The sequence below is a fragment of the Pestalotiopsis fici genome, assembly GCF_000516985.1.
Source record: "Pestalotiopsis fici W106-1 unplaced genomic scaffold PFICI_Scf_6, whole genome shotgun sequence".
Taxonomy (NCBI): Eukaryota; Fungi; Ascomycota; class Sordariomycetes; order Amphisphaeriales; family Sporocadaceae; genus Pestalotiopsis; species Pestalotiopsis fici.
The window spans coordinates 3,307,377-3,320,162 of NW_006917096.1; positions in this window are offsets into that span (position 1 = coordinate 3,307,377).

A 12,786-nucleotide genomic window follows, 5' to 3' on the forward strand; every position below is an offset into this window, starting at 1 on the left:
CCAGCACCAAGAATCAAGCAAGTCTGGTAGCGATGGAGACCGTTGGGCCCCCTCCTCCCTCCTCGCCCCCTCGACGTGACATTGGCCCGCTTAGCGGCAACTGTCAGTGCTGTCACGAACCAGATACTGATGCACCGTGGTCCTCATAATTGTATCCATTGTACCTTTTTCTCTCTCTACCCCTTGTGTTGTTTCTTGCTCCTCGCCCCTGGAAACACACTTGGATTTGGTGAGTTGCGACTCCATTCACTGGGGGACTGTCCGGAAGGTTCTAGTTCTGCTGTGCGGCGGAAAATAATTAAGAACCCGCCCCTGGTAAAACCTAGGGGTGCTTGAGAAATCCCATGAACCAAATTTTTTTGACGTGCCCCATTATCATGAACGGCTTGTGGGCTGGACTGGCATTATGGCATGATAGATGACAAAATGAATGCTGTTTTGGCAATGAGAATTGCCATGTCAAGCATCTGTTCAACTCCCTTTTGGAAGATCCCTTGCCCTTTTTTGACGAAAAGAGAAGAGGTGCCAGGGGGAGCCCGGGCCGACAGGACAAAGTAGCAGATCTACTTACGTATGCGCGGAAATACATTCAAGACGTTTTGGAAAAGGGCATAATGAGGCAGTGAGGCTGAGTTTGTCTGATATCGCAGCATAGCGTTTCGATATATGGTCCGCGAACGTCATAATCTCCGGTTCTGGGGGGTTAAGAACACGACACTACAAGAACAAGATTTAGGAAATGTTGTTAGTAGCTTTCTAGGTTGTGCTTGGTGCTTTGCTTGCACCGGTATATATTAATTGCCAATTAATATAGTATACTTTCTTTGCTTTTTTGAGCCTATCCAGCTAGTCCCGACTATTGCTCTCTGTTGTCCTTGCCTGGTCCTCGTTCCTTGCTACTACCATGGAAAACAAGTCCACATCGGGCTTACGAGGCCTTTTTTTTTTTTTTTTTGGAGAGGAAACGTTGGAAAAGTGCTATGATCTGCCGTCTGATGACGACGAAGACAGACAGCGCGCCGCTTACTGTCACAAATCTCCAAGAGTATCCACCGCATTGACGTCTAATGTTGTAAATAGTTGTCAAGAACAGTTCAGACGAAAGAATTTTCCTTTCTTTCTTGTCTATTGATTTTATTGATTGCAATTCAATATAAATTTATTGGTTCCGTTATAGTGCGGAATTGGCATATTTAGTTGCGGGGATCAAAGCGCCGCCAGTTGTCGTTGAAGATTTATAGAATCCACACGATGCGCGTCCGGACAGACAATCCGGGCATCCGTTGGTGGTTTTCGTTTTTTTTTTCTGGGGCAATTGTGGAAGAAGGGAATATCTTATTTGGCTTCTTCGCGAGTTCGTCTCCCGAAGTTCGATACTCAATAGACCCCGGCCTTCCGCACGGGGAGGCTGTGCGTAGTGTAGAAAATAGCAGAGCCTCCGTTCTTGACCCCCCCTCTTGTCTCCCGTGGCTAAGCCGCAAATAGGTTTGCGCATGAATTTGCAACTTTACTGCATATATGCTTTTGTTCTAGAGGTGTCCACAGAAGATATTGAAGCATTCCATGGCCTCGTAAAAGAACATGACCCCGGAGATGAAATAGTTGCATTATTGAAAGTCGTTGTTGACAGCGGCCCAGAGAAACTTTTTGGGGACAGAGTCCGATCTTGACCGAGAACGAAGAGAGGCAGTCTCCCAATCTTCCCCTGCTGGCAATGGACTGCTTGACTGCTCTCCGACACCCCCCGGGCAGAGACAGCCAGACTTGAACTCCACAATTTCTGGTCTTAATTGTGGCCCTGAAAAGGTCCGTGTAATGTACACTACTTGCATCGATTGAGCAACGCTATTAGTTAGTATAGGCTTAGCATCGTGAAAAGAGACAGACACCACTTGCCCGGCCGTTACCGTTACCGTTATGACGCGTGCTATATGGCAATTTCGTGATGCTTGCCTTGCCCACCGAGAAGAAACGCCCCATATACCAAGAAAATAGGCACGATGCAACTCTTCCTCGTGTTGGTTTCAAGGACCAGACCCAATACTAGTAACCTGTAGTTGAGAAGGTATCTTTTTTTTGCGCTCGCGCGCGCGTGTTCGAGGCCTCGAAGTGGGAAACAAGAGCAGCCAGCCCCCCGTCGGTTCCCGTCTTCCGCGATGAATCGGGGCGACCCCGTAGTGGAGGCCAGAAGCCAGAATGCGCGCGTCGCATTTGCAGCATGTTTGGATATCTGGGTCCTGTCACCCCTTATAGCAGGACCTCGTTGATCTAGTATATGCATAGCGTTGACAGCTGCAGCATGGCAACATGGGTTCTCATGAGATTATTCTGGGGCTCAACCGTATTCTTCTCTTTTTGCGTACTAGTTGAGAGTTTCGTGAAAACGTGTCAAGAGACTAGAAAGTGTCAGGTAGAGAGAAACACCCTGCTGCTTCTGCGTCTTCTCGTCCTTTGCGGGGACCGGTCACCAGTCTTGTCAAAGTCAAACGGCAGACAGCTGGTTTTTGACTCCATTCGAGGGCCCTGTCTGGCGCCCCCCTGGGCTCGTTTCAGCGCTGCAAAGAAAATCATTAAGTAGACAGCTGAACCCGGCCGAGACTGTAGTAGGTAGGGGCAGGCGTTGGCGTCGAATAGAGAGCGGGCGTTCTTTTTTTGTTTCCATTTCTTCACACCAAAAAAGTAGCAGGCAGGGCAAGGACGGAAATGGTGCATGGCCGATCATGTCCCTTCTTCGACACGTGGGAAGAGTAATTGATGTGTCATCGCGTAGGTCCACAGAGTTCCACTTGGAACCTGCGTAACGACGAGAATAAAAAAAAATCGAAAATTAAAAGTCTGCATATGGCAGAGACCAAGGTACGTACGAAATACGTCAGCCTCGAAAGAGGATATGGCTTCCGATGTGTGTAGTAGCAGTGTGAAGTAAGCCGAGAGCAGATGCCGTTGTTGCGGCCAGGACAATGGGCAACAGGCATGACACCCATGAGGGAGAGACGATGTGGGTGTACAAGGTGATAATAATACTATCAACAACGGTGGGATGGTCTCTACCTTATCGAATCATATTACCTCAACGAGGTTCAATATGTGTTTGGCCCCTCGTCGCAACAGTGCAAGTTGTATGTACATGAACTGATAGATGATTGATCAGTGACCTCATGAGGCACGGACTGGCCAGTTTGCCTTGAGGTATTTGGAGAAACAAACCACACACATACATGCGAAGTGCATTCTGTAGTTGGGTTACGAACGAGGGTTGAATGTCGAATGGGTGGTTGGTTTTCTTTCCTCTAGGGTGGATGGAAAGAAACTTCATGGTTGGTTGGTTGGAGAGTGATGGGTGGATGTCCAGAAAGAGCAATACTTGGACATACTCTGTACACACACATACATAATACGATATACCACACGCACATATCGAAAGCCTTGTCCCTTCCTTTCTTCCAAAGCAAGCAATAGGTGTAGGGCACAGAATACAGAGACTGTGCACACGGGAAAGCACAGATCGGCGGCAGCCGCACCTTGTTGCCAGCCGGGGCGCTGCTTGGTGTGGCTCACAAATATACAGGTTGACAGGGGATTTCCTTACAGGATATGTATTATGTATTTTACCTCCACAGCAGAAGACTGCATGTCCGGTGTGCAGGTACATGGTATGTAATGAGCTCTGTGCACTACTCAAGCTTACATACCTACTATGCAGTATGTAACTACATACTACAAGCAGCACTGAGACCAAGGCAGGTACCTGGCTACCTACCTAGCTAGCACTCCAAGGTATACATATATAACCTTGCCTTTTTAGCTGCCAGCCTAGGCTCGCCCTGAACGAGGATTGGCCTAGGCTAAAATCGTGGCAAGCCAATTCGGGCCTTCCAGGCTAAAATTGAGGTGCATATCTGACCCGTTATATAGCCTTCTAGTGTACTACTTTACTACTTACTACTCGCCAGGCTTTTTTGCACCTCGGCAGGCTCTTTTGGAGCGTGCGAGTGACCAGGGATTGATTAACACTGACTGGCTGACGGATTGATTGCAAGATGATGGCCTTGGGACTTTTCGAAAAAAGGACGTGCCGGGTCGTTGGAAGATGAGATGAAAGGGAAATAAACCAAGTTCTGATGAAATAAGAACAGGCTTTCTGTCATATGGGATGAATAGCGTATCGGATTGAGATGATGTGTCGAAAATTAATAATGGACCGAGCTCGGATAGAGGAGACAGGGCAGCAGAGGAACCTGACAAGTCTTCGGCAGGGCATGTGAAGGCAGCGTGGCGGGCATGGCCAGGTAGCTCGTAGATTGCGGGGTAAGCTCGCGAATGAGCTGAGATGAAAGAAGAACGAGCACCGTCTCAAGGGGTTGATGCTGGAGTAGGTATTTTGCGGTCGGCCGGAGAAGTTGCCTTGTCCGTCTCGTCTCTTGTCTGTATGGGATACGGCCGACAAGCCCAATAACTTGGTAGTTCCGGCCGCAGAAGCTTATTCGTACGGCTGCCCCTCAAGGAGGAGTGATCATGTCGAGACCATCAAGTCTTGGCTCTAATCTCTAGGGTATGTACCTAGACATGGGACTTGGAGTAGATAGGTAGGTAGGTAGTTAGTTTACTGCAGAACTTGGACTTGCTGGTTTGGAGAAAGGGGACCTCGGGATGAGGGAGAGGATGAGGAGGAGGAGAAGCAAGCTCTCTGTCTGGTGGAAAGTTCTTGACAAAACAAAAAAACTCCGCGGACTATTGACTCGGAGGATGCCCGTCGGCATTAGGAACAATTGCTTGGTAGGTTCATGGCTGTCTATCCATATGGCCGGTCAAATATGTCGCGCAAGTCTCTGGCTAATTCAGACAAGTTGGAATTTAGTTGTGACGATTGTCTAGGATTGATCGACGGGCAAAATCAGTTACATTGAATGTTGGTGGCTGTGGAAGGCCCCCATCTGCATGACCTATGTATGTAGTATGTAGTTAGTTGTTGGTGACCAACTTGCCAGCCACATGTGTGAACGCCTCCAGGGTAACAAACATTCGAGTAGGTTATGTGTTAGATTGTATGCGACCAGAAGGTAGCCTCTCTGGGGGGGGGGGGGGGGGGGGGGCTGAGTTTGATGCTGCAGATAATGCGTCTCAACTCAAAGGACATTGCATTTACTCCTGATACAACGAGAATCTTATGCCTGGACGAGATACCGGATCGGCGCTTGGAATATCTCTCTCTGGAACCTTGCCTTATGCTTTATTAGAACTAACTGCCTGCCAAAAGTCACAACATGTGCTGAAAATAAACGGATCTGCTTGTCGCCTATCGAAGACGAGAGATAAGCTTACTACTTCGCCAATTTACCAGCGCGTTTGGCACTATGCAGATTTGGTCTATCGCACAGGGACGAACAATAGATGCGCATGTGCCAGAAGATTTGATGGTTAACGATTTTGCGACCTATCTGTCATTCTGTCTGTGACTTTTACCTAACATTACCTACCTACCTACTTTACCTTTACCTACATGCGAGGTAGCATGTAATCGCCTCCAGCGCTCTGGGCACGAGTTAAGCTCAGCATGACCGACCCTCAGCGTCGTGTTCGGAGATATTCTTCATGTAGCTAAGGGAGCTCTGCCGCGGGAAAATCACACAGAAAGCTGGGTAACAGAGAGCGACACCCTAGCAATAGCCTAGCAATAGCCTAGCTCTCAAGGCGGCGAGCTGCTACCCTCTGGTAGCTTTGCCCCTGGCACACCTGGTGCCGTGGGTGGTTAGGCTGGTAGCATCGGCAGCATTCTTGTCTGCCCCAGTGCCATGTTCTGCCCATAGATTCATTTTGCCCCCTCCAGGTCCAGGTCCATTGATGCGAGTAACGTTTAGTCGGCCTTAGATAATGCGGGAGGAGCCTTGTTGATCTTGTAAAGGAGGGTCACTAGCCGCATCCTTTACCGCGTTCTAGTGGGCGTTGGCGAGCTGCAACTGCCTTGTTGGGGGCCTCCACCGAACTCTGAGCCCCTCGCTGCTTCTGAGCACCCACTCTAGCCATTCAAACCCTCGACGAAGGAACCGCACGACATTGGATCCCATGATGCTTGGCCATCAATCTGATGTCTTGTCTCTCTCTATCCCTCATCTTCTCTCTCTATCTTTGTCTCTCTGGGCATATGCAAGATAGAGGAGATACCTCGTCCGAAGTATTGAATGTACCGTTGGTGCCGGTCTCCAGGCGTGCAGCTTCTTAAAACAGTTACGCTCAAAACTTTGTTTTTTTTGTCCTGCTCCCGTCGGCTGTGCCTATCTTTATCTCATCTGCCTGCTTAATTGCGAGCAACTAATTGTTACTTCACGTTTTGGCGCTCTGTCTCTTTCGGCAGCGACCACCCACTGTCAACATCCTCCCACCCCCGGACTGCTGGTCTTTTTTGGCGGCGACAACACCACATCTCACTCGATCAAGATCTGCCGGCGTCCGCCGCCCGGCCCCTGCCTGAGGCTCATGCCGTTGCCGTCTTGTCGTTGTTGCTATTGTTATTTCGCTTCTTTCTCTGCGGCGGCGTCCTCTTCGTCGTCGTCATGCTCTCATCCACTTTGACTCAGTTCCTATGCTCGTTTCCTTCTTCCTTGGCCGTCGATCACCCGAGTACGATATACATACTGTACTCTTTGTGACGGGGGGAGAAAAAGTGCATATTACTTGCATGTCGCTCGCTTCCATTGGCCAACATTGACAAGTCCTCCAATCACCGTAGAGAGATGCGCGACCGTGGGCGGAGTATCTGTCCCTGTGCCTGGAATCCTGGAAGCAGAACAGTGCATCCTGAGTGTGTTGGAGCCAGCCCTGGTCGCCGCTGGAGCGAAATGGGCCGAAGATCCTTGGGCTGGGTTTAAGATACACACACCTAACCACCAATACCTATACTACCAAGCCTACCTCACAGCGCTGCCGTCTGCACAGCTCACGGCTCCTGCAAGCATCACAGCCGGTTGCCCCGCATCACTTCTTGTTTTTGTTCGCACACCATGGGCCAGGTCCATATTTGCCTCGTACTCGTTGTCAAGTCTGAAGAGAATGTTCTGCTAAAAACAGCACTCGGCGAGCTGCCCAAACCAACATGAGCGTGCGGCTTCATTGCCGTGTCGACTCAACAGAGCCTTCTTGGATCATGTAGTGCATGCCCAGGAGCTGGGGCTCTACCTACTGTGTAGCTTTTCAAAGAGCGTCCTTGCATGTACATACCTACTTTGCAGATGTTGCTGCAGGTTCCATCTGTGACTGTCCGCTGCTGCAGAGTCACTGGCAGCCTGCTTTCTCCATACAGACTGGCTGCTTCTACTTCTGGACAGCGCCTTGTGACTGAAGTAACACCACCAGCGAACCGAGAAGAGTTCGGCATCTGCATCTTGGGAATTGTCACCACTAGGCCTTGCTCAGCACTCCATATCACTTCAGCAAGCAAGCAGGCGGGCATCAGGCAGGCAAAGGCAGGCAAGCTCGATCGACAATCGTCCGCAATCAATCGCCTTGCCTCAGGGCTCAGGGTTTGCTCAGGTAGAGCTTCAGGTGGCGCCGACCCCCAAACCTCGCTCTTGAACCATGATCCCATCTCGTTTGCTAGCGGGCTTCTGTTGTAACCGAGCCTCAAGCGGAGCCCTAAGGGGACAAGGCTTACCTTGGGCCCTGGTCGCCCCCTGACCCATAGTAGGGTCGCGGAACATCTACCACCTAGCGTTCGGAAATCAGGGCCTGGAATTCGAAAGCCACGATTCACATATCGCGACTGTGGAAATTGCAAACCATCTGCCACGCTTTTACTATGGAAGACTTTCCTCGATTGCCGACCTCGCACAGCATTTGCGACTAGTAGTTGACGCGCACTGACTGATCGAGGCCTGCATTCGTCCCCTCATTGAGTGAACCTTCTCTCACATGTAGCCGCCATTTGGCGATAAGACGAAACCATTGCGGGACGAACGAAGGGATGATCGCAGTCTCCCAAGTACTTTTCTGGAATGCAAGTCGTGAAGGGGAACAGGCCTCGAGTCTCGACACTCCCATCATTCGCCGCCGCCTCACATACTGGTTAAGGATCCCTGATATATTTTCTGGTTTGCAACAGGATCATTCAGCAGAGCCTTACTGGTTCTGGCTCGGTCAAGGTGGCCGTTGCTCGATCGAGTTGCGCCTCTAAGCATGGACAACGGTCTTCGTACGAAATCGAGTCTCCCGGCCGGAGACGATATCTCGAAGTGGGTTAGAGCCTCCTGTGGGGGGCCTGCAAGTTCCTGATCTAAGACGCCGTTGTGGGACAATAAGGACAAGCCCGTACCAGATCAGCATTCTTTGTCATTGATGAGTAAAATATCGATGAGACGCTCATTAGGAAAAACGGTTTGGACATTCCAGAGGTGGTAGCGAAGGCAGGGTTCACTCGAATTTGCTTCTTGCTGCCACACGCACAGAGAGTCAGCCACGACATTGAGGTCTGTTTCTTGTCAGGTCCTTTTTTCATTGTTCTTGACATCCCAGAGCATCTCCAGCCGCGCGTTTCAACGGCGGATCGGTTTGTTTCCGACCCTTCGGAGCCTCATCAACGCTCGGGGACATAATTCTAGGAACACAGCAATCTGCCGCGGATCTCAGGTACCTTGCTCTGTAGGGCCTTGCCCGAGATCTCCCCTTTGCCCAAACGTCATAATAAAGACATGGGTTTCGTCTTCACATGCTTTGCAACTGTAAGATGCGGAAATGAGGCTTCTATAGCCCACCGACTGGTCATGACTCAGTATAGCCTGAGTTTCCAGCAAAATGGTATCGATCACAAATTCAACCTTGCTGCCGAACTAATCCAAGGCATCACGACACTAGCTCGCTTGCCGGAGTGCCGCGATGCAGATACGTATAGCCTTTTGCTCAGGATCCTTCTTCTGTGTGGTTGCACACGAGCAAAAGCAGGCATTCCAATTTGAGAAGATTTCTCGACACGAGTGATATCGAGCACTTGGCGCTCCAGAAGGGCAAGGTTGCTCAGTAATGGCAGGGGCTAGTATGTGGTTTGAGGTATAACAGCCAACCACATATAGCCTTAACTCAGGTACTATATGGCCATGGAAGAGCTTGATTTCATTTCGGCTTGCGTCTCGGTCTTTATCCCTACTGGACACGACTTTACTGTAGGCCACATATCAACAAATACCCGCACTCGTCATTCGGCCGTGGCTGGCGATGTTCAACATGAGATGAGGTGCTACTCATGTGGGTTTGCTCGCCGTAGAACCAGGTAAAGAAGAAATTCTTGCCCAATACTTTATGCTGGCTTACACATGCGCTATTAATCGCTTTGCGCATTTCTTTGCCAGACAGAAGGTGTTGGTGCCAATGCCATCATGGTCAAGCCAGGTCTAGAACGGATCCTTCCCGCATCCCGCCCTGTCCCATATGCCCTGTTGTGAATGCGAGACTGACATCAGCAAGGAAGACGTGCAGAAAATCATCGACTCCTTTTGGACGCTATCGACATTTGAGCCAATCATGCCACACCAGTTCGAACCTGTAGAATCAGGGGACTCTTCGACTCCTGACTGCCGTGAACGGTTGAACCCACCGTGCGCACCGCAGCGATGACCCCAGATGATCTTCGTCGAGGCAGAAAATATCCGGCATCCAACGCCCCTGACCAGTCGCCCCGGTCAGGCCCACGTATTGGGTGGGGTGTAGTGTGAGCTTAAACAGCTCCTCAAGAAAATATCATACGACTATTCATCACTACTTGGTCTATCACTATTCTCCTGGTTGTCCATCAATTATGATATTTTTCCCAAGGGAAAAAAGAATTGTGCAAGTGTGCATGAATGTTTTGCGTCACAAAAATAAGCTCCGTGGAGACTGCCACGAGGCCAGGACTCTTGACTGAAGGTCATCCGGCTTCCGGCGGACGTGATGCACACCTTTGGGAGAAGGTGGGTGTGCAGGGCCATGTTCAATATGAATTTGCATCATGCCGCGTCAAGGCAGATGCTATTTTAATCATTGCTACGTCTATTTCCGTGGTCGACCGCCGCCGGCTTCGACGATCGACTTGGGAAATTGTCCTTACGGAGCTCGACCGAGATTTAGGAGGCTTCCTTTCTGACTCTCGGAATGAACAAATCCTATAGCCCACTCGGTCATTGCACAGGGCTACACAGAGTTGTGACTATTGCTGACGTGCCGTTGCGGGCAGACCTGGACGTATGTACTACCTACTTGCGCATCCAATCAGGCAATAAGCAAGCCGGGGTCTTGGCAACCGTTGTGGCTGCTGTATCGAATCGATGCATATACACCAACCATACCTAAGAAGAGCTGCTTGTGTGCTCCGAACAAAGTCCAGCCACTCGAGTGCGAGCATTCTTGGTCCTCGATATGCCTGACCAAGCCCTACGATTTGCGATGGGCGTGTGGCGCTTCGAGCACTCGCTTGTGGATCTAGATTCAGGCACCTTGACCCAAATGGGGAATGTGATATAGAAACTGGGGGAGTGGCTCTGCTATCGGGCCTGCAGCTCAGTCAAGCGCTCTCACCCTTTTGCCGATACGCTACAGTTGCCTGATCAGTCCAGTCAGAAGCCTTTGGCGCGATGACGCATGATTACCCATGGATAACTCTTACCTACGCCATACTCAGTATTGTCGCCAACATAAGTCTTTACCCACCGTCCGTACAGGGCAGTTGTGCATTCACATTTATTTGTTGATTACGTACAGGATGTCTAATCGACTTGGCCGTGCTAGACGAGCTCGCTCTCATGGCTCCTCGCTCGCTCGCTCCAGCATCGAGGAGGAAGTAGGAGGCCATGCTTTCTTTCCCAAGCTCTTTGTTCCATTATAGCGGTCTTAATGCCAACGTCTACCCGGTTTTGGTCTCTAATTACCGACTGTTGCTGCGGCGCGGTAGCCACAAGATCCATCAGCATTGACAGGTCGTTCACAGAGATTGGGAAAATTTAGAAGAAAGAAAATACACACCTCTTCTCATAAAATAGTGGCTACTTTGAGAAGAAAAAAAAAACTAGGATCTACTACCGCTCCCCGAACGCCCTTCGGTACAAGTTGCTAACTAGCAAAGCGCCTGTCTTCCGGTCTGCCAGTCTGCCTCTGCGACCTGTGCTCTGGTCTGCTCTCGAAGCGAGCTTACTGGGTCCCCGCCGGTAGACCCCTGACCCTAGTCCGTGGGCAATCTCGTCAACCGATTCCCTCCACCCGCCGTTGAATCCTTGCTCGCGCCATACATAGTACACACCACTTACACACCCTATTTCCGCCTTCTCTCTATGTATCTCTCTCTTTCTCTCTCTTCATCGGCGCCTGTGCCCAACGGCTTTTCTGGAATAATTGCGGGACCTCCACCGTCGGAGCATTTAGCTAACTAATCAGAGCTCAAGGGTTGGGGGCCAGGGCCTGGCATTAAGGAAGGGAGGGGGGCCAAGGGAAAGAGGGTGGTCCTACTTCTTACCTTTGTCCTTGCCCTGGCCGACGACAGACATAGTAGTATGGACGACTCCTCTTGCGGACCCCATCTGTGAACAACTCCAGGTTCAATCGCTCGATGGCCCCGTCCCTCCATTCTGAAAGACCCATGTCTCCCATCTGACCCCTACCTGCCTTCTATGTACTTCGTCCCTCACCACCCACATGTGTTTAGAACGTAGGTAAGGTAGTGAGTGAATGAACCTTTGCCGTAAGTAGTTTGTTTTGCCTGTGCTCCTCCTCCTCCTCGTCCCCTCCTCCCCTACACTACGTACATTCCCCCACTGTCTCTTTACCTTACCATACCCTATAGTCATGTAACGCAGTTTGGCCTGGTCCTGCAGTCGCTGCTGAATTATTTTTTTTTGTTTCTCCTCCTCTTTTACTCGAACTAGGTACCCAGGTACTGTACTTCTGTGCAAGTCCCCTCCCCTTCCCCTTCTTGCCTACCCTGGTCCGGCGGCCGGCAGAGAGAAGAAGAAGAAGACGACCAGAGGTTAGCAGCTCATATGGGTGGATTAGCCATGGATGATACATGTGTACACTTCTCGTCCCATGTCGTCAACGGGGGAAAGGCTTGAAAAGAAATAATAAGTCGAGATCGCCTGCAACCATTTGTAAGTTGCTACTGCTGCAATAAATTTCAACGCATCTGCTGCTGCACGCCGGCCACAAGATCGCATTAAAGAACCAACAATACATACTACCAAAGGACCAACGGCATACGTAATTATTTTGAGCAAGCAGCGGTTGCAATTAGTAGCAGCATCCCACAACCACAGCGTCTACCTGAATCCCAAGTCACCTTCTTCACCCACTCCCTTGGCGTTCCAGGCGGAAGGGTACCTACCAAAGGCTCGCAAGATCTTTAACGTCGTACTGAGATATCGAGGTGCCGAGAAACGATACAAGCCGTGTACCATCCCGGTGCCCTTGCCAGATCATCTGCTCGCCTCCGTCTCCTTCCCAGTCTGGTTGCACGCATGCACTGTGGTCAAAAAGCTGGCACTCACCACGCGGTAGTCGCTTTTTAGACCCAGAACCCAGATAGAGACACTTTCTTTCTCACTGGAAACCTGGACCTAGCAGAACGGCCCTGGGCTATTGGATTTCTCGCAACCTTTCGCCGAACCACCCCCCGGGACGTTATACATCCATCCTCGACGTGGGACCCAGCAATATTGTACAACAGCCAGACAGCCAGCCAGACAGACAGACAGCCGGGCACAGACAGAGAGAGTGAGAGCCGTTGTGACTATTACGGCACACGCCCACACGCCCACCCTCCCCCTTCCTAGCCGC